The following is a 24,208-nucleotide window of genomic DNA, read 5'->3' on the forward strand; positions in this document are numbered from 1 at the left end:
ACAAATTGTATAGTTTAAGTACATGACTTGAACTTGAGATTATATAATATATCATATTCTTAAAGGTCCCTAGTCGAGTATTATTATATAGGACAATAATAATACATAGATAGACTAGTATGTTGTTTGACAAGATAACCACATCTCATTGGTTATAAGTATGGGGATACTAAAGTCAATACATAGGTACATGTGAGAGTACATGGTACTGGACAGACCCACAGTGAGATTCTTCATGTTTAATAAAGTCATAAGAAAGACTCACAGTGATAATGGTGTAACGATCCTTTGACTTGAAATCATTATATTTCTATACGAGGATTAATATACTTTGACTACATTAAAAGTTACTTTTGATCGGGTGATGATAAAAGTGGACATCGGGTATATCATGAGTCGTATGAGAAATATGAATGATAGATAAAGGATTTAACCCTCCTATAATTAGGAGAGATATTATTGGCCTCTTGATTGAGTGAGATTATAAAAGCATGGCCATGCTCAAATAATGATTTATCTCGATAATCTACTCATGGATCAAGTAAACCCGGATTAAATGTTGAAGAGGATGACTAAATACGTGCCTCGAGTTTAATCTATAATATGTATGGTTAAAGGGATTATATTACACGAAAAACATTAATCACGAAAGGTTTTATCTAATCACGATTTAATTATTGTTTAATTGGGTAACAATGATGTATTACTAGATACCGCTCATTGTTTATAATTTTATTAGAGAATAAAATTATTGTCAATTAAATAATAGCCTATAGGGTCGCACAAATAGAGCACTTAATGGAATAGTTAATTTAAATTATGGATTTAAATTAATTGATGATTATTTGAATTTTATTATAATTAAGTAAGACTTAATTGAGATAATAGAAATTCGAATTAAAAGGAATGTTTTTGCCCATAATAATTAAGTATGACTTAGTTATTAATTAAATAATAGAAATTCGTTTTTATTATTTAATCCAATACCTACTAGGGTTGGGGTTTGTTATTATGGGTCTTTTTAATCAGTCATTATAAATAGATAATGAGAGGTTAAAGAGGCTTGTACGTTTTTAAGAAAACCCTAACAGCAAAGAGAGGCAGAGGCAATTCAGATCATCAAGAAGGAGGCTAGTACATTCATTCTGTAGTCAAGTTCGTGAGACGTTCTTGAAGGTGCTCGTGTGGATACCATAGAGGTGTTTCTCCGAGAGGTAGACACAAAGCGTGATAGCTAGGATCTCCATTGAGTTCGTGAAAGTTAATCTCTTGAAAGGTATGATTCGTTATCTCCATAATCTGCCCATAATTATACATGAATCCTGTTTTTGGGTTTCGAAATTTTTGTTTTATTTACGTTTATCCGCTGCATTTTATGCCTTCAGAACCCAACAGTTTGCACCTTAGATGTTGCATCACCAATGATCAATTCAAAAGGATGATTCTTGGTCCATTTCCTTTGAGGTGGTAGATTAGCTCTAGATGAGGTTGCCTCAGTATTGTCATGATGTGAGATAGAGTGTTGATTGGTTGAAACTCCCCCTGAGTTACTGATCCTTTGAAAGGAACTGGAAGTTCTATCAACTGATGAAGTAAATTGATTATCCGTTGATAGACTATGATCAACGGATGCTTCATTATGTACTTCAACGGATGATGCACTTTGTCTTTCAACAGATGCTGCATTACTTCTGTCAACGGATGTTAAGTTATGACTTTCAACTGATGCAGCATTTTGTGCATTATCCAAAGGCAAACTTTGAATCCTTTTTGAAGTGTCTTATCCATCATTCTCGTCTTCACTATCATCATAATATATCTCAATGTTGTCAAATTTAAGTCCTTCATAATGTCCCTCATCTGTTAGTCCATCAATCTTTTTATCATCAAACACAACATACACAGATTCCATAACAATGTTGGTTCTTAGATTGTAGACCCTATATGATTTTCCAGCAGAATAACCAACAAATATCCCATCATCAGCCTTTGTATCAAACTTTCCTTTGTGATCAGGTTGGTTCCTTAGAATGTAGCATTTGCAACCAAAAACATGAAGGAAGTTTAAGGTTGGTTTTCTTCTCTTGAACAATCGATAGGGACTCATGCCTTTTGCCTGATTGATTAGAGAAATATTCTGAGTGTAACATGCACAGTTAATAGCCTCAACCCCAAAATATGTTGGGAGTTTTGACTCTTCAAGCATTGTTCTTGCAGCTTCAATTAGTGATCTGTTATTTCTTTCCACCATACCATTTTGTTGTGGAGTCCTTGGAGCTGAGAACTCATGCATGATCCCATTTTCTTCATAGAACAACCTCATGGTAGAATTCCTGAACTCAGTTCCATTGTCACTCATGATATTTCTTACTTTGAAATCTGGATGATTGTTGACTTGCTTGATATGATTGATATTGATTTCACTAGCTTCATCCTTTGATCCAAGAAAGTAGGTCCATGAAAACTTTGAGAAATCATCTACAATCACTAGGCAATATCTTTTCCTTGAAATTGACAATACATTGACTGGTCCAAAAAGATCCATGTGTAGCAGTTATAATGGTTCATCAATTGCTGATTCAAGCTTCTTACTGAATGATGCTAGGGATGGCAATCGGGTCGGCCGAAACGGGTTTAGCAAAAACCAAACCCGAACCCGATTATTTTTGCCAAACCCAAACCCGAACCTGAACCCGAAAAAACCCGAACCCATCGGGTTCGGTTCGGGTTTGGTTCGGATTCGGGTTTGTAGATCACTATCAAATTGCACCTTAATTTGCACAAACTTTACTAAAAAATTACAAGGATCTGGTTTGAGCAAAGTGCTCATTAATATGACGATATTAACATTTTTGGGATTGAATTAGAGGGTTTTGAGAAGACAATGGATAATATACCTCTATGAATAAAATTGTTGGTGAAATAATGCAACAATCTTGACCTTTAGTATACTTGTAGTGAAATGCTACTAAAAACATATTTAAACAACTTTAATGCAATAGTTTGTAAAAAGTATAATTTTTTAGTACTAATATTAGTAATATATTATATTATATATTATATTATTACTTATAAAATATAAAATATTATTTATATATTAACACCAGTTTCGGATCGGGTTCGGGTTCGGGTCGGAACGAAACGGGTTTCGGGTTTTCGGGTCGGGTTCGAAACGTAATGCCTTAAAACCAAACCCGACCCGAAAATGGTTCGGGTTTAAATTTCAAACCCGAACCCGAGTCCAAACCCGAAATATTCGGGTTCGGTAAAACCCGATCGGATCGGTACGGATCGGGTATCCATCGGTTCGGTACAAATTGCCATCCCTAAATGATGCTCCCTTTTGCTTTCCTTTCTGACAAGCATCACACAGTCCATCCCTTGAGAATTCCACAAGAGGCATTCCTCTAACTAAGTCCTTTTTTACTAGATCATTCATTGTCTTGAAATTCAAATGGGACAGCTTCTTATGCCATAGCCAACTTTCATCTTGACTTGCTTTGCTGAAAAGACAAGTAATTGATTCTGCATTTGTAGAGTTGAAGTCAGCCAAGTACACATTCCCTTTTCCAACTCCAGTTAGAACCACTTTGTTGTCCTTCTTACTTGTGACAACACAGGCTTCATAATTGAAGGAAACAGTATTCCCTCTGTCACATAGTTGACTGATGCTAAATAGATTGTGTTTGAGACCATCAACTAATGCAACTTCATCAATGATGACATTTTCCTTTGAAATCAAGCCATATCCCATAGTGAACCCTTTGTTGTCATATCCAAAGGTTATGCTAGGGCCAGCTCTCTCCTTGAACTCTGTGAGCAGGGTGAAATCTCCTGTCATGTGCCTTGAACAACCACTGTCCAGGTACAATAGATTCCTTCTTTTTCCCTACACACAACAAAATCAAATCAAGTTGATTTTGGTACCCAAGTTCCCTTGGGTCCAGCCTTGTTAGTCTTTTTCCTAGACTTCATACTTCTTGCATCTTTTGACTTAGGTAACTTTGGGTCAACCTTGGTCTCAGATGTAGTTGGTTGAAGTGTAGGGTTAGTCACAAAATCATTTAGCATATTTGGTTGAATTTGATAAGGCATAGATTGTGCAAACATGTTATTCCACATAGGCATGTTCTTATGGCATTTGAGGCATACTAAATACAGCAAAATAAGGATTATTAACATATGGCATGTTTGCAAAATATGTATGTGGATTCTGTTGAGACATAACAGGCATAGCATGCAGAGGTGACATAGACATGTTAGGCATGGGATGAGTTAAAGGCATGGGAGCATTCTTAACAGATTTGCAGTTAGCAGATAGATGATTAACACTACTACAATGCACACAACTTTTTCTAGGAGCATACTTATCAGGTGTGTAATTGTTGTGTTTGTTAATCCCTACCTTCCCATTTCTATTAGATTTCCTTTTAGTTTCCTTTTTATCCTCAACCAACTTAAGCCTATTTTTCAACTGATCTAAAGTCATGTGTCCTATATTCACCTTACTGGCATCTTTGGATGTGCTAGCTTCTTCTTTGACAAAGTTGTTGGAAGTTGAACCAAACTTCTTATTGAGATTTTTCAAATTATCCTTTTTAGAATCATTTTCCTGTTTTAATTTATGAGCCTTCAATGGATGCTCTTTTTTTTCCTTCAACGGATAACTTTCATCATCCGTTGATTCCACATCTGTTGACAATCCATCAATTAATTCTACTTCCTTTTTATTTTTCTTCCAGGCATTCTCACAGAGTGATTCAATTCCCTGAACCTTGACAATCTGAGCACTAACATCCCTAGATGTTTTCCAGGCCTTGATTACTTCTTGCTCACGTTCTAGTTGTTTAGAAAGAATTTCTACTTTCTTAACAGACTCTTCTAGTTCACTCTCAACAGATAAGCATTTGATTTTAATCTTTTCAAGTTCAATTACCTTACCCTCTAACACAGCATTCCTATCACTTAAAAACATGTTATTCTCTTTAATTCTTGTATTCTCTTTAGCTGGTGATTTAAGGGGAACACATAAATGATATAATTTATTGGACATATCATTTATAGCTTCATTGCATTCATTTTTAGAAAGCTGAGAGAGGTCAGTAGTTTTTACCTGGTTGCTTGATGAACTAGTTTCATTTTCATCAGAATTAGCCATCAGGGCTAGGTTGACATACTCAACATCATCATCTTCATTTGCTCTATCGGCTGCCCAGTCATTTTCCTGAGTCAGAAAAGCCCTTTCCTTTTGTTTGAGCAATTCAAAATATTTCTTTTTGTAATCCACTTGCCCAAATTTCTTCTTTTCAGAAGTTGGCTTTCTGCACTCACTTGCAAAGTGTCCACTTATGCCATAGTTATAACATTTGAACTTAGATTTATCCACCATGTTCTTGTTTGGCTTAGTAAATCTAGTATTTTTCTTGAATTTCATCTTTGCAAACCTTCTGGACAGAAAAACCAAATGTTCATCAACATCATCAGAGTCATCTTGACTGGAATTGTCTTCAACCTCAGCTACTTGCTCCTTTCCCTTGCTTGATTCTGATTTGATTGTGCCAATTTTGAGACTTGGCATTGTCTTTTCTTCATTCCTGGCTTCAGTTCTCTCATTTTCAGCTACAAGTGCAACTGATCCACCTTTTCTCTTTCCCTTTTCCAATAGCTCATCTTGGTCCATCTCAAGTTCATAGGTCTTCAAAATTCCATATAATCTTTCAAGTGTGAAGTCCTTATAATCTTGAGAATTCCTCAGTGAAACAGTCATAAGCTTCCATTCCTTTAGTAGAAACCTCAAAAATTTTTAGTTGGAATCCTTGACTTGGTACACTCTAACATACAGCTTCAATCCATTCAACAATTTCTGAAATCTATTGAAGGTATCATTCAATGATTCTCCTTCTTCAAAATGAAAATATTCATATTGTTGAATGAGAAACTGCATTTTTTTTTCTGTAACTTGTTCAGTACCTTCACAGATAAGTTGCACAGTATCCCAAATTTCCTTAGCAGTTTGGCTATTAATGACATTATCAAACATATCTTGGTCTAGGCCATTAAATAGAATGTTCTTGGCTTTCTTGTCCTTGTGAACCTCTTCAACATCTTCATCAATCCATTCTATTTTTGGCTTGGGAATAGACTGTCCTACAGCAACTGTGGCAGTGGCAGCTGTGGCCACCTTGTGACGGATGTGAGGACCATTTTCAATATAGTTGATGTAACTTTTATCTTGAGAGAGAAGATGTAGATGCATCTTCACTTTCCAGTGATGATAATTATCTCTTTCCTGGATTGGAATCTTTACTACAATATCCTTCTTACTCATGATGTTAGTAGAATAGATCTTTAAACTCTTTGTATGTTAAGAGCTTGCTCTGATACCAATTTTTATTCCCAAGGAACTAACAATGAGATTTACAGAAGGGAGGTTGAATTTAAATCTCAAAACTTTTTCAAGTTTTGAGCAGTTTCAAAGGCTAAGTGTTTTGATGAACAGTTGTGTGTGAATTGCTTTGAGCAGGTGCAGACAGATATATATTCAAGACACAAATGTAAAGAACACAAAGGCTTTAAAAACTTTTCTGGTGGATTTGTTGTTCCACCAGAGATGTGTATTTCAGAAAATCTGTGATTCAAAGAATTGATCACAGCTGCGTCCTAGTACAAACTAGATGATTTTCTCTCTATATTTTTCTAAACAGCTCTGGAAAATTCATCATCTAATTACTAGGTACAACTTGGTTTATATATCACCAAGTTTACAAGTGAAGACAAAGATAAAATACAATTTTTAAAATAGTTCTTCACATGTTTCTTCTTCATTTCTCTATCCAATGCAATCTAGGATAATCTGTGAATCTTTGAATACTTCCTTGTTTGCACCAGAATAGAAATGCTGCATTTTCTTGATTCCTCCAAGAGGCTACCACATTCCAATTGTCTATGTCAACCCATGTGCCTCTGTCAGCTTATGAATTGTCATTGTCAACTGCTATTGAACTGAGCATCCGTTGAAGCTTTCATCCGTTGATGCTTTCATCCGTTGATGCTTTATCAGTTGAAGTTTTATCCGTTGATGCATTAACAGTTGAAGCTTTATCCGATGATGCACTCATCCATTGATGGATGTTATCCGTTGAAGCTTTAGAGACATCCGTTGAAGCTTTGTTTCTCATCCGTTGAAGGCCTTTAATCTATCAGTTGATACTACTTCATTTATACAAAATTACAAGGCATGAAATATTTACAATTAGCCCTCCTATTTGCATATCCACTAGTAGTCAACATGACTTATAATTTCCCACAACTTCTAAGAATTATAACTTAAATATAGAAGCTGGAATGTGCTACAATACTAAACTTATTTCTAAGTAAAAGTACTCCATCAACGGATAGCCAGAGTGGTCTTATCCGTTGAGGCTACAACCAATAGATTTCTACTTAAGTATTTTGCTTAACTTATCATCAAACTAATACACATATTCCTAACAATTATTTTATTTTGAGTCGGGACTATTATACTAATTTAATTTTATTTATACTTGTGTAAATATATTGTGAATATTAATATATTAATTAGATTGTTATATGTTAAAATTATAAATTTAGATGATAACCTTAATAGAGAAGATCAAACAACTACCAACAATTTTCAATATTTAATTTTTAATATAGTAGTATAGATAGTAAATATTTCTGAGCTATTTTTATATTGTATTAAAATGTATTTATCCACTAAGTATACATACATAAAATAATACGTATTTATGTTTTGGTTTGACTTTTTTAAATAAATAAATAAATATATATATATATTATATATAATAAAAATTAAATAATAAACCCCGACTATCGATTGAATACCAAAATATTCATCTTTCGATTAGTTTAAATATATATTCTGTGTTAGTCTTCAATATAATAATAATTCTTAGAAAATTATTTTTTTAATAAATATGTTTAAAATGGAGTGAGAAGTTGTTTGTGGGGATAGTCCTGTCGCCGATGTGTGTGGTTTGCGTACTTGTGCATGTCTCTTTTTTTTAAAATATATTTTTAAATATTTTGGAAAGTGATGGAATTATTTTGCAAGGTATTAACCAACAAACCAAATGAAACCATGTTTTGATTATAATAGTATAGTATAGATAAGTATTTGGATAATTTTAATTATATTTCATAATTTTTTTTACTTAAATGAACTAAAATAAATAATTTTTAAATATAATTATCTTAATTCTTATATTTTAATTTAGATTAATAATTAAAAAAAATAAAACTAAAATTAATAAAAAACAATAAATTAAAAATAATTTGAGAAAAAGTACGTTGTTACTAACATTCAAATTATCAACTTATAAGTTGCGGATTCAACTTTTAAGTTGGGTCGACAAACACTCGTCGATCGATAAGCGTTGTTGCGGGTTTATAAGTCATTAAGCTCATTTATCATATTAGCCAAACAGACCCCGATCTAAAATTCTGATAAAATTACATTTAAACGCTTCTCTTTTTGACTCATTGCATATTTTGCTCAAATTTTATATACTGAAGAGAAGGGTAAAGAAAAATTATATGATGGTTGTTATGTGTACTTTAAGTTTTGTTAAAATATTAAGATAAGATCCCCGAAAGATTTTCATATTAAGACCTCCTTTGAATCTTAAAGCCACAGATTTCTTTAACAAGTTTTACTTTTACATTGATTTTGCTATAAAATTTTGAGTATTAAATTGACGTCGTTCAGGGTCGATTTCAGATCCAATCAATTTCAGATCATATTGAAAATCGGTTCATGTTGAGATTAAATTCGATTCACGGATCATTAATCTATCATTTTAAAAATTATGAAAATTTAAAATTTTGTCTAATAATTAAATATAACAACTTTATATATATTGTATAAAATTTGATCAAATTAATACTAATTTATTTTTTCCAAAACATTATGTGAAATACAAAATTTGTTCATAATTCATTATTAACCTAAAAGTAAGTTTTCTAAAATAAACTTAAAAATTATTTAATGTATATGGACTACGAGTTATAACTCGATAAAATTATAACAACCAAACTAACGCTGCGTTTATTAATTTTTAAATTCAGATGTATATTGGATCTCGTATTTCGAGTTAATGATTTAAAAGATATAGTGTTAATTTATATTTTTGAATTGAAAAAGATGTTTTTGAACTTCAAATCCTATATTATAACCAACCACTTTAAAATCGACCATTGCTTATAGACAATTTTAATCTTTAAATCGACCGAATTTAATTAAATCGATCAATTTTTTCATTCGGCCTAAACACTTCTTTTGATAGTGATATTTGATTACACCACCTCTCAGTGAAGCTTGCTTCCTCTTTGGTTGACTATTTATTCATGTCGCTACCGATAACATATATATGTCGAAAAGAACTTACTTATACCATATATAGTTTGCGTAATTTTCATTATTGCTACCTTTGGAATGAGTCTAGTTTAAGATTTAAGTAAAAAATTAGCATAATTACATACACTCATAAACTTTTCTTAATTTTTTAGCGATCACATAAACACGACACTAGCTGAGCTTGGCACGGGCATGCGTTTACCAATTAGTCAGTCAACATAATTGAGCAAAATTCTTTATAAATTAAATATAAATTGGGTCAATTTAAATATTCAATTCAACTGAATTAGAGAAGTTCCATGAGACTAAGAAGAAGCTCCCTAATAACTAATGACAGAGAAATGATGTTATATCAACATAGTCAAGAACAAACAGGTAGTGGATAGTTCGAAAACTTCCAAGGTCTCGATAAATGTCCCAAGAAGATTTTCATCTAAGTAGTCCGTCTAATTTTTAAGGATATCTTCGGTTAAAATAACATAACTACAGTCATCAACCACGAAAAATACTCGCATAAGCGGAAAAAGTTACAAGTATGAGGCAACAAAGTTTACTTGCCCGTATGGCCCGACCAATAATAGCTTTAGTATATAATAGAAAATCGTATATAATTTGGACTTAATGAATAGACTTTCATTTCGGCATCTATATTTTTCAGCTACTTTAAATGTCTAAACTTGATTGTCCTTAATTGTGTGCGTGCCTGTTTAAAAAATATTTAAAAAAGTAACGCCAGAGGCAAAAAAAAATGTTACAAAAAATATACAAAATAACAAGTCATCGGATGCAACAATTTGAAATATTTAATTGACGTTATTAGTATTAATACATGGGTTCATTTTCACTTAGCAAATAGTTTTGCCTATTATTTTTCATCATAAAATAATTGATAAGTAAACGGATATTAATAATTTAGGTAAGTTTTTGATAATTTTATTGTTAAGTCAAAAATTTAGTTACTTAAATAAATTAAAATAAATTATTTTTAAATATATTTATCTTAATACATGATTTTTAAATTATATTAACATTTAAAACATATAATTTAAAATTAAAGTTAATAAAAATTGAAAAATTGAAATAAGTTATAAAAAATCGAAATAATTATCATAATTCAGTTATTCCCTACGACCAAATGATAATTAAAATCACAAACTCGTAATTCACTTACTCCCTTCGAACAAATGATAATTAAAATCACATATAAAGAACTAGATACACACCTATCTCTATGTTGTGTCATAGAGTAACTAATAATTTTTTACTGATACTTAAACCTTGCCAAATGTATAATATACCAACTAATATCTTATTACTTTATTTTTCTTTTGACATAACGATTCATTTTATTTTCCTCCCTCAAATTCAATAAAAAAATGTAACTAACAGTAGAATTAGTATTTTTATTTTTGTAGTTAAGTAGGCATCAGCCATTCTATTGAAACTTTGAAACATTACATAACCACTGTCCATTTCGAGCAAATCACTTTTAAATAAGACAAACACCTCATGCAAAGAAACAAAATTAAAACATAATCATAGAGAAATGACTCAAACTTAATCTCAGTTACCAAATGATTAAATTAAAAGGCTAATTAAAAATTGTATAATGGGTACAACATAACCATAAACACACATACCATTCAAGATGTACATCATCAACAATTCATAGAATAGCAAGCAAAATCTTTTTAATTTTCTTGTGGAAGAAACATAATTTTTAACAAGAAAAAAAAATTCAAAAGCTTTAATCATGGCCGAAGAATATTTTTCCGATTTCATATATGTACCTTCGGTCTTACAAGCAAATTCATCTAGTCATTAAAAGTTGAGATGGAAAATCAGCATTCACAAATAACTCAAATATAAAACTCTTCTACCACGTAACAAACATATGTATAGTCCAAGATCAGATAACAATATATTTATTTGAAGATATACATCATCTAAAACTTACACAATAACAATCAAATAAGATCTTTTTAGTCTCCTTGTAAAACAAACCTGATTTCAACAACAAAAAATGCAATTTTAAGAAGTTTTAGATCAAAGTTGACATTTATTTTTAAAATTTCTGGCTGCAGAAAGTAAACAATGGAAGCGAATTTTCAAGAAATGAAGGATAAGGAAATGGGAGCTCACATGTATCCTCTTACAGCTCAAAAAACACTAAAGTTTCCGTAACCCATGTGTCTTTTTATAGTTTTTTGTTTGTATATGTAAGGGAGTTGAGGCTCTTTGGAGTTTTCTGTTAAAGAAAATTTTGATTACCTATTTTCCCCAGCTTTTTAAAAATTTTTAAACCAGTAAAATTTATTACCAATGCGTCCTCTAAATGTTTGGTAAATCCACATGGTAATTGATGGTAAATTCATAACCTTTTATTTTATTTTTTTCCCTTAAATTCAATAAAAAAATGTGACCAACTTTAGAATTGGTATTTGTTTTTTGGTAAATAAGCAGGCAGCCATCTATTGAAACTTTTGAAACATACATTACATAACCACTGTCCATCTTGAGTAAATCACTTTTAAATAAGAAAAATACCTCATGAAAAGAAACAAAATTAAAACATCATGATATTTTTGTTTTGACATTTAACCATTAAGCTAGGTACATCCCTGCCTAATTCTTAGTTCTGAGCCAAGAACCTCGATATCTACTCCTCCAGGAGTAGCATTTCCTCCTCATCAAGGTCCACAGCACCTCCCCTGGAGTCTGCTCCACTATTTCTCATCTTCTCCAATTCAGCTTTCTTTTTCTCTTCAATTTTCATCTTGGTAGCTTCCTCAAGCCATTTCCCCATACTCATATTTGCCGCCACAGCATTCTCAAGATTTAGACAAATATTCTTAGCCTCCTTGGGAACATACATTTCATCCTCAAGCACCTCAATAGCCTCCTGAGACAATAGACCGTTGTTATTATAGGATGCATCTCCGAATAATTTGTTTTTACCTTTATCTTTACTGTGTCCACTGCCCACGTAGAGCCCGACTGTCTCAGAATTTACACGGCCTTTTGACTCATCTACATCCTTGATCACAATGCCCCAGCTTCTATCATTACTGCCCGAGCCATTTGTTCTCTTATTTGTATCCATAGATTTTGCTTATTGAAAGCCTGTTATTCAAGATTCTTAAGGTGTACTAGTCTTTCAATGTAAGTCTGAATATAATTTACTCAATACCTTCCCTATATATAACAAAATTATGGATACCAAGATATTAAATATTTGAATTTTAGTAAAAAATGATATATGCACGAAAATTTAGAGTGGTATTTAATTTGTATTTTTAGATTCAAAATGATGTTTTTAAACTTTAAAAGTTATATATACTAGGATGTTGTGCCTGGTGCCTGCTACGCAGGGTTGAGGCAAGATTTTTGTCCAAAGAGATTGTATAATTGTATGTCTAATATTCTATTTATTACCTGTATGTTTAACTTCAATACCTGTATGTCTAATTTTCTATTTATTTTACTTTAATAATTGTTGGGCTTTATAGTTTGGCCCATATATTGGGTGGTTAAAAAAGAAATTGGGTTTTTGACTTGGACATGACTTTTTTTTGTTGTATTTTGATATTTATTGTAAAAGGTAATACAGTTGTTTAATGTGATATTGATAGTGGTTGGGTATGAATTGTTTTAAACTTATATAGAAAATGTTTTCTTTTCATTACTTATTTGCCAGATTATTGAGTATAATTTTGTTTTGTAGTTTCTGTTTATGATGGTGGTATAACGTTTGTTAAAAATCTTGGCCGGGGTGGCAAAGTTGTTGACACTGTTGTAAGTTAATTGAATTGTTTAACTCTGTTTCCCGTATGCACTATGTATTTTATAATATTTGTAACTCTGAAATATTTTAAACTGTTTTTAGGGTGTACAGTATGAGTTTGGGCATCATGTTGGTGATATGATTCCTCCTAAAGTAACGATCCAACTGTGTAGTGGTTATGAGTTAGTTGCAAATTACTTTGCCAAGCAGACTGATATTTGTGGGATGCACAACTTATGCAATATGTTACATGTTCTTGATCTTAATTTCTTGCATATGTTGGTGTTCACTTACCATGGTGGTGACAAGTTTACCATGTTTGCTATTGATGGTGGTCATATTGAGGCTCCTCTATCACCAATTACCCCTGCCTCTGGTAACACCTTTCATTGCATTTCAGTTACCCGTTTGTTTTTATATAAATTCCATAACATTTTTTTCATCTGTTCACCGTTTAGGTTCTGTTTTGGAAAATCATATTGGTAGCACGACTTTTAAGTTTGTAGTCCAGGAATTTCAGATTCAACGCTACGACTATGGTGTGGTATGTTTATGTATGCCTTTAGGTTCTGTATTTTATTAAGTTGTGACTTATTTAACTATTTTATTTGAAGTGATAAGTGTATGCGTAAATAATGTATAATATTTGAATTGTAATTGAATTTTTTGTTTCTTTATAGGACATTCCATTTGAGTTTAAGGGGCTTTTTAAGAAATGGCGTAAGACAGATTATATTAGTGCATACGTTCGTAATTGTTGTTGGAAGCTAGAGATTCGTCAGCGCAAAGATCGTAGGAGAACAACTATTAATGATGGGTGGTCTGTATTCAGGCAGGATTTGGAGCTTGTTCCTGGTGATATATGTGTTTTCAAATGGTGTGATGGGAGCATACGTAATTTTGATGTGCGTGTGTTGAAGGCTGATGCTGGTCCTGTTTAATAAACTGTTATTTTGGTTGTTTTGGTAGCAATGAATATCATGGTATGTACTGGTAATTAACTCTAGAATTTTTGATGGTTTGCTAAGAATTGGCATGTAATGGTACTTTGATGTTGGCTTGTTTATGTTTCCAGTTTAATTTTGATGTATGACTCTTGGTTTTGGATGGTAATGGTATTTATAAATTTGGTGGCTTTATAAATGTGCATTCCATGTAATGGTATTACTCGTTAATGTTGAGTATAAGTTATTGCATAATCTTAGTTTGATCCATCCAGATTTTGGTTATAATATAACGACCTATAGTTAGTTTATCATTTAATTATGTAGTAGAATCCTATTGTATCTTGGAAACCAAAGCCATGATAGTATTTCCAAACATTATATTGTACCATTAGCTTATCTAGTTCAAAACAGAGAGATTGATGTCCATGGGTTGAAAGCTGCTGATGGCAATGACTATAGACTTCTTTGTCTACTTTTTTATTTTGGTGTGTAAGTATGAATTCTTGTTTTGATGGATTTAAACATGTCCATAGATGTTCATGATTTATGACAATCGTTAATGTCCATGTCCACTTTTAATTACTCTGTAATTTGTATTTCATATTTTTTTTTCCTTTTGGGTATAATATAAAGCGAGACAGATTGAGAAATTATGGTCAAGTAGGGTTAGAATTCATACATATGTTATCAGTGCATTACTCCGTTGATAAGCAAAATAATATGTTTCCAATACAATACGCTTAAAAGTGGTTACACAAAATGTTGTAATGGTATTGATGCAAGAACAATCACGGTCATGTGACAGTGTTGCCACCATTCCCTTACTGCTAAAGCTTGTCTGGAAAACTGAAAAATGAGAAACGAACATTGTTGTCACTATGACTTGTTCAGAAACGTGAAATGGTATACTACTATATATAATTTACAATGGTTACCTGTTTAACCTGCAAATTTTTCAGTGAAAACTGTGGTTCATTTGAGAAAGGTCATCAAGGTGGTAAGAAGGTCCTGTTTGCTGTTTCAATTAGAGTAAGTTTAAATATTGAATACAATTCTCACTTAAAATTCCTATTTAACGTGTAAGAAATCACCTGAGTTGTTGAGCTCTTAGTACAGTTCATTGTTTCAATTTTGTTTTCTCCCTCTGCATCGTATTCCCAGCCAATTATTGTTCCAGTACTCACGTACTGCACAACTGTTTTGTCCATGTTTTTCTGCTGTATTAGTAGCTTGAATGTGTAATTTTGCCCTTGAAGTGTTTGTATCTCCTTTGGAAAAGAGTTGTCCTATATGAAAGCAGATCATTACAGTAGCATGAATTGCAGAAGTAATGAATATGTTAGATTAGTATTTGTTACCTCAGTTTCAACATCTTCCACCCGCTTCCCAGTTACAATTCGTATCTCTCTGTCTTGTAGGACAATTTCTAGATCACCAGTTCCATCTTGCACCAAGGCATAAATGTGGTACTTGTGATTTTTGGTATTTGTTAATAGCAAAGCTTGTATGACTTGCTAATTTGAGTAATTTTTTTATGTATTAACATACCTTTTCAAAGTATGTGGCATAATTTTCTTACAAATTTTGTAAAACGACTCATTGTTTAAGTACTCGGTTTGTGAGTAGCAAGAGGAGAAAATAAATTTTTTCCATTGAGGCTTATGTTGAATTGATTTTACAGTTGCTTTGCAGACGACCTCTTCATGACAATAATCTTTAGACAGTTGTTTAATTTTATGAATGGTCCAGAGTTTGATAGCTTTCTTCCCTTGAGCAAATTGTTGATTCAGGAATATTGGATCTTTCAACCTAAATGATGTGATGAAATACTTATTAGCAGATATAAGAATGTGGGCATTAAATCTTGTGAATGAGGAAACGTACTTATTCCGCAGTTTTGCAACACTGTGATGGTCATAGTTAATGTAGAATCTTGTAGGGGAGTAGTTTGAAATATCGAGTTGGTCTGATAAATGAGAAAGTTAATAAGTTTGTAAGCACATAATTTTGACATTTCAGAAAATTGAATATTATTTACCATTCCAGCTAGTAATTCTTCCACTTGAGATGATAATTATAATGGGCTCTTCCCACATCTCATGCACTGCTCTATCAAATTCCTCTGCAAATGTACTCCAAAATGTGACATTGATTTTTTTCCTACGTAGTTGTCAACAATCAGGAATTACATGTATCAATAAACATTTTGTAAAAAAATTGGGCTTATGTGTACATTTGTTTGTACATTTACCTCCCATCAGTGATTTTGAATTTAATTTTCACTTGTTTGTTTGGCACTCGACTAATGGTCGGAATTTTCTCTAGTATTCCTATCACATCTGTTTAACAGCTGAACTTAGTATATGTAAAAGAAAAAATGTGTCATAGGTAGGAAAGATTAGTGAACAAACCTGTAAGATAAAGAACTTGTTTGGTCATTGGTTTCAGGTCTGCATAATCAAACAGATCGAAGCTGTTTTATGGTATGAAAATGCTTTTCTCATCCACTTCTTTCACTTTGGTATCAGCGGTGAAAATTATTTGCTGCTCCATCTGGACTGGTCGATACTTGTCCTTCTCTGTATATTATTTCACTTGGAAATTTTTAATCATGTATACATTTCCTTCCATAATAAGTCTGAAGATTTTTTCTACAAAAGCAACCGGTACAAATGCGTGTATCCTGTAATTCTGAGACATATATTTGTAGTGATGTGGTTAGATATGAAGAATTTAACATTGTATGTTGGAAAACAAATCGGTTGCAAAATGAAATTACCTTGTTATCCACGAAGAAGAGATAGTTGATTGTTTTGAAGACAATCCCAGTGGTTGTAACCCCACGCCATTCTCTTAATACACGTACTCTAATCTTCCAATCGATTCTTCCCTTCTGAACATTTCTCAAAAGATAAGTTCTGCGCCTATGGAAGAAGTAACAAAGATTTGTATGGTTCTCTAGGGAGTGTGGTTTTGGCGTAACAAGAAAGTGTGGGAGAGTAAGGCTGTTACCCCTGCTTTTGCTATGGATACCAGTTTTAAGGTCCTCTCAGAATGGGTGGAAGCTAGAAAAAAACCGGTGATGATTCATCCTAAAGGTAATCCAGAGGTGCAGCAAGTTGATCACAGATGGCAATGCCCAGGTCCAGAAGCTTTTAAAATCAATGTAGACGCGTCTGTTTTCCCAAATGCTCAATTCTTTTCTGTCGGTATGATTATGAGAGATCACTTGGGGTCGTTTGTTGCTGGTAAAGTTGGAAGCTTTCCCATGGATGATACTGTCTTTGAGGCGGAGTTGGTAGGGGTTAAAGAATCTTTATCATGGATTAAGGGGGGACAATACAGTAATGCCCAGTGCAGCTTGAAACAGATTCACTACTCAGTGTCAAAGCTATTCTGGAAAATAAGGTGAATTTATTAGAAGTAGGTGAGGTAATAGAAGAGTGTAAGCTGGGATTGCAAGGCTTACCATCTGTTTCACTTAGTTTTATTCGGAAAACAGCTAACAGGGTAGCACACAATGTCGCTAGAATCCCTTGTTTAGCTAATTCCCAGATTACGTTCACGTCTCCTCCTACGTGTTTATTTCAAAAAAAAAGTACATTCTTGTTCGGGATATATAAATTAGAGGCTTCTTTCTCCGCATACATACACATAACAGTCTTGCACACAGGTTCACCTTGGCAATAAATTCAGGTGGAAGCTAGGCATTCAGAGATGACTCCAACTTACTCCCTTCTAACAAATGATCAGTAATTAAAAACATAATTTTATTTTTTACTAAATTATACAAAAAGCTAAATTCAAAATATGCGGCAATTACATATACAATTCAAAATATGCGGCAATTATTGTTAATTTTCTTGTGAAAAAAACTTGATTTTTAGAAACTAAACAAAATTCTTAAGGTTAGATCATGATCGATAAATATTTTATAAAATTGATGTAAACTTACTATCTCTAGCACAAATTCATCTTGACATAAAATTCAAATGGAAAATCATCATAGAGAAAATGACTCAAACTTAATCTTTATTACCCAATGATTAAATTAGAAGGCTAATTAAAAACTATATAATTTGTACAACATTATCATAAACACACATACCATTCAAGATGTACATCATCAACAATTCATAAAATAGCAAGCAAAATCTTTATAATTTTCTTTCGGAAGAAACATAATTTTTAACAAGAAAATAAAATTCAGAAGCTTTAATCATGGTCGATGAATATTTTTCCCATTTCATATATGTACCTACGGTCTTACAAGCAAATTCATCTAGGCATTAAAAGTTCAGATCGAAAATTAGCATTCACAAATAACAGAGAAATAAAACTCTTCTACCACATAACAAACATATGTATAGGCCAAGATCATATAACGATATATTTATTTGAAGATATATATCATCAAAAACTTACACAATAACAATCAAATAAGATCTTTTTAGTCTCGTGGACAAAGAAACCTGATTTCAACAACAAAAAAATGCAATTTTAAGAAGGTTAGTTCAAAGTTGACATTTATTTTTAAAATTTCTGGTTGCAGAAAGTAAACAATGGTCGCGAATTTTCAAGAAATGAAGGGTAAGGAAATGGGAGCTTACCTGTATCCTCTGACACCTCAAAAAAATGCTAAAGTCTTGGTAACTATGTGTTTTTTAAAGATTTTTGTTTGTATATGTGAAGGGAGTTGAGGCTCTTTCGAATCTTCTGTTAAAGAAAATTTTTATTAGCTATTTGCCCCCGCCTTTTTAAAATTTTTAAACCAGTAAAATTTATTACACATGTGTCCTCTAAATGTTTGGTAAATGGACATGGCAATTGTTGATCAATTCATAAAACATGTTGGATTTTCATATGTCTTCACCTCCACTCCTATTTAATATTCTTCAATGTCTGATGACTGAAGCCGCATATATAGACCTTGAGTATACGAAAAAGAAAAGTAGAATAAACAGAAGTCGCCAAATTGCAATGTTTGAATCGATTACCGAGTTGGTTAACAACAGTTAACACACTTTTATAAATAACTTCTTGCACTACTAGAATTCTGTCAATAGACATCGGTCCTTAGACATCGGTTGCTCAGACGACCAATGTCAAAGGTGTTTTAGACATCGGTTATTTTTAAAGCGATGTTACTGTGTTTATTAGACATCGGTCAATAAAATAACCGATGGTGATAGTTATTTTTTAAAAATAAGAAACATGAATTAGACATCGGTTTTTAACATCACCAATGTCGAGTTTTCTCAGACATCAATTTGAAATTACAACTGTTGTTGTTGATTAATTTCAAAAAATTTAAAAAATATACGGATAAGTTCCCCTCTGATCCCCAAATGTTTCCCCCCAACAAAAACAAAAATCCCCCAATTTCCCCCCTTCAGGACTAAATATCCCCTTTCACACTCCTCTCTCTCTCGCTCATACTCCCGTCTCTCTCTCTCCTCCTCTCATTCTCTTCTTTCTCTTCCATATCTCTCATCTCTCTCATCTCTCTCCATATCCCTAATTAAACCATAATTATCTCATATTGTAACTAAATTAGGGTTCTAATTGAACCCCAAATTCAAGTGAGGAAGCATAATTTATTGACCGACTTGGTTTAGTTTATTATTGATTTGATTTCTGTTATATATAGCTTGGTTTCTGTTATATATCATTTTAAACTGAGATGGGGTTACTATTTATATATGACGGTTTACTATTTTCAACAATTGGGCTTGTAAGAATGGTGCTCTTTTCTACGTGCTAGTCTTATTTGCAGAAGATTGGAGAAAAACACATAGGTATATAGGTGGATATGTACATGAAACATCCTAACCGGATTTAAGTGGGCACAACAAACCCAATTGAAGGCAGCAGGCTCTTCGATCGAGGTATCTCCCTCCCTCCGCATCGTAACTTTATTCACCTCAATTTCATCCTTCTCTTATATTTTACGTATTTCTATTACTACTCTCTTTATTTTCTTTTTGATTCGTTATGTTTCTATTGTTTCACCTGTTGATTATTCAATTTGATGATAATTGTGTTCGTTTTGACTTTTTTTTTTGCTCTCATCAGGTTTGATTGTAAATTATATACATACATAAATTTGTTCTTGCAAGAAGAAGCAATTGTGATATTAAGATGGATTTAGCTACTAGTTGCAAGGTATTCCTTCTATTTTTATATGTTTTTTATTTTTTGTATGTGTATTGACACGTACAGCAAGAGTCAGGTAGTGGTTTTTATGTACTAGTTAAGTTCCTGTGATCTGGTCTTATTGCTCAATTGAATTTCATTTAGCCACTTAGCATAAATCAGCTATTTAAGAATACTGTGTACTTCTTATTCAAAATTAGATGGTGGGTGGCCGAGAGATTATATTCTTAAATTACATAATTATGTAGAGATTTATTATTTTTTTGTGGACAGAGGTGTGCTAGCTCGTATCATTTTATTTTGAGCTTATGGATACTGCATATGGTTACTGCTACCAAGCTAGCCTACTACGTCAAATTAGCTTCTATCGAAATTCAAATAATGTATTCATTTTTCAACATATATACATCCAAACCTTTGTTACATAAGATTACAACAGTTTACATGTCCTGTTTTACTTGTTAGAGAGTTTGCAAAAATGGGTTGAGCAGTTCGATTAATCTTTACACTGATTAGTGAATGTGAAAATTTGATCAATAAAATATCGGAAATTGTTATTATTTTAATTAATCGCATATGGTTGAAATTTATATGTGTCCATACATAGGTGTAGCTATACACAAATCAACAGTGTACATTATTAATGAAGTAGTTTGTTGCTTTGTGTATGTAGAGGACTGTAATTGGCTGGTAGGATTGCTAAACAAATTGTACTTACTATTGTCCTACCAGTTGTTTCCTTTAAAAGCATTATTTTGGCACATATAGTCCTCTATACGAGGTTTAATTAAAAAGAATAGTTATAATTTTAGGAACAAGTAAAGTTTTTTCATTTTCTGAAAAGAGTTTCCTAACATCCCCCTACTGATGTTCTTTGATAGAAGGCTAATTATTCTCCTTATAACCAGCATCTGTGGTGACTGGTGCCTACTTTGGAAAGGCTTAAAGTCCTTGTGTGACAGTAGGGAAGTTCTTTGACACCTTCATTTCATAGTTCTGTCTTTCAATTCCAGTTGTATATCATCGTTTTTCTTTTCCCGTATGTTACCGATGTTTATTGTTTCTGGACTTTTCCTATAGATTTCATGGAGGTTCATATTTTTCATTGATGCAGATTTCAAATTTTAAGAAAGCTTATACCTGAAAATGACCAGAAGAGGGGTAGAGCCATACTCTAAAAAGGGACTTTTCAAAATCACTTTAGAGCTTCATTCATCATTATTTGATTCATTTTGGGGTCTGGGTGTGAGAGCATCTAGAGCTGATGATTTTTTTATAACAAATATGAGCATTATTTCATTGGGTATCACCTTTTTTAATCAGTACTTCTCTGGTGACCCCTTGTCCTATTTATTGAATCCTCTTATACTAATTTTGTATTTTATTCTTTTAATGTGAGAAAAAGATTTTAATTGATAATTAACTATTTAGCAGCCTTAGTATTTAAGATTAGTACGTGTTTATATTCTGGGACTAAACTTTATATGGCATGTCGCAGTTCTATTTTGAGTATTATATCCATAACTTTCTTGCTCCTATTTAATTTGATTCAGAAAGTCTTAGTTTTTTAATCATAGGTTAAGATTAGTATGTGTTTATAGCCAGTTTTTTAATGAGAGGTTACATGTCTATAATGTCGCAAAGATAGTGTTAATGTCTATAATATAGGTTAATGTCTATAATACAGGTGATAGCCTCAGAAAGTCTTTGATTCAAAAGTTATTGAGATAGGTTCTTCCTAGGATATTGTATTTGCCCTTGTGTAATCTGGTGTTTGTGCTGCATTTAGCCGAGGTAGTCATTTAATTAAATCTTTAGATACAAGTTAAAGTTGTCCTTGACATGAAAAAGGTAAATGTAACATTTGAATTGTTGAATGCAGAAACCAATGAAAGGATATGCTTTATGAATGTCAGTCCTGATGAAGTTATTCGAAGCTTGTTCTACAATAAAAACAATGATTCCCTCATCACTGTTTCAGTTTATGCATCAGACAACTTCAGCTCCTTGAAATGTCGAACCACAAGGATTGAGTGCGTGAAGTATTATACTGAGTTGCTATATTTGTTTTTTAGGTTCTATTTTTTCTTTCCTTATATGTGTCATTTATAATTTAGATACATTTGTCGTGGCAAGCCAGATGTCAGCTTCCCTCTTTTTGAGTCTGAGTCATTGAAATGGCCTGGCTTTGTCAACCTTGCTGACAACCCTGCTGCCGCACAAGGCTTGGAAAAGTTTTAGGCGAGACAAATATCTGTTTGTTGATCGGAAGAATGGTAAAGAAAATTGGAGCCCGCATGAAAGGGGTTGACTTGAGTACTAGGAATATGGTTGATTTTACACATTAGTTGTACTTTGTTTAGAATGATAGACATATTTGATATTAGTTGTACACATTGAGAATTTGTTGATCTTGAATTCAATTGAGTAATAATATATATGTATTGGTTGAGTTTTGAGAATTAAGCTTTTTCAGTATTGTGGTTAATACATTGTCTAATATTCGATGTTAATAAAGGGATATTAGCACATGTAAACAAGGTAATAACATCGATTCAAAAATAAACACTTGATGTTTATTTATCATATTAACATCAGTTATTTAGAAAATAATCGATGTCTATTGTTCAAATTGACATCGGTTATTTAGAAAATAATCGATGTCTATTGTTCAAATTAACATCGGTTCTTTAAAAACAACTGATGTCTAATAGGTTTGAGACATCGGTTTTTTATTTTTAATCGATGTTAATTCGTAAATATTGCTTGTGTGCTATAGTTTTAAATAGGCCTAATCGTTCTAATATTGCATTTCTGAACTTGACATAACTCAATTAGATAACAAGAATGTGAATTAGACATAAGAAATTTTCCAGAAACGTTGTGTAAGATTACTTAGACATCGGTTTTTAACCGATGTCTATGAGAAAATATCTTTAACATGAGTCGCGAAGACATCATACATTTTTTACATAGAACCGATGTCTAAGGTGTTTTTTCTAGTAGTGTTGTCAAGTTCACCTCACATACATTTCACCGTTGCAAATTACAAGATTAATGATAGATTCGGAACAAATTTAAATCATGTCATTAAAAATAGTTATTTTAATACAAAAATGGCCTACGAACTGCAAGTATCATTAATTTTCTACTAAAACGTCCTAGGAACCATATGTGTAGACTCGAAAGCATGTTCAAACTCCGAGTCTTGTTACTGGTGAAATAAATTAATATTAGGCATCCTGATCATTTACTGCACGGATAATTGGTTTCAGTAAAATCAAGACCAACATGAACACAATATAATTTAGACAATTCAACAATCATTTGCAGGCTTTCACAATTTAAAGGAACGAATCATATATAAACCCGACCACTGTTTAGATATTTTTGTAAAGCATAAACTATCATTTCCTCTGACATATCTCTGTATGCAAACTCTATATATGTAAGGAGAATCAAAAATAGTGCTCAATAGTAGAGATGTTAGTAAACATTAGAAGTGACATCTCCACCCATGTTCAATGTTGATAATTTGCAAAAGACAGCAAGCACTTTTTCTAGAACTTTAGAATAAATAAACCGAAGCTTGTAATAAATTCAAAATTCTTCCAACCACTTTTTTAGTGACTATTTACAATCTTAGTATTATAAAACAGAACGAACAATTTTGAGAGAGAAAACAAGCTATTAATTTTATCTTTAATCGGTACTTCGCCTGTAATCAAAAATATTTTTCTTTCAGTAAATTCACGTGTTTGGCTAATTTACTTCATCTTTTTCTTTCTACATGATCTCTGTAGATATAAGTAAGAAAAATATAATTCAGTATTCACAATCGATTAGAAGTGGATTTAAAAAAGTTAATATAATTATATTTTGACACGTGATAATAACCGTTAATGACTTAAATTTTTAGAAAGG

At 32.2% G+C, this 24,208-nt stretch overlaps 1 long non-coding RNA gene across 2 annotated transcripts; it reads left to right on the forward strand.

Annotated features, from left to right (window-relative positions):
* The first annotated feature begins 19,538 nt into the window (after positions 1–19,538).
* LOC141724284 (uncharacterized) lies at positions 19,539–22,736 on the forward strand. 2 transcript variants are annotated; one of them, XR_012576576.1, is made up of 4 exons: positions 19,539–20,016; positions 20,204–20,293; positions 21,166–22,317; positions 22,402–22,736. It is a non-coding gene; the product is annotated as an uncharacterized LOC141724284 (long non-coding RNA). The 2 variants fall into 2 exon arrangements; XR_012576575.1 differs by having other exon boundaries at positions 21,193–22,317.
* Positions 22,737–24,208: the final 1,472 nt, after the last annotated feature.

The sequence above is a fragment of the Apium graveolens genome, chromosome 5 (genome assembly GCF_009905375.1).
Source record: "Apium graveolens cultivar Ventura chromosome 5, ASM990537v1, whole genome shotgun sequence".
NCBI lineage: Eukaryota > Viridiplantae > Streptophyta > Magnoliopsida > Apiales > Apiaceae > Apium > Apium graveolens.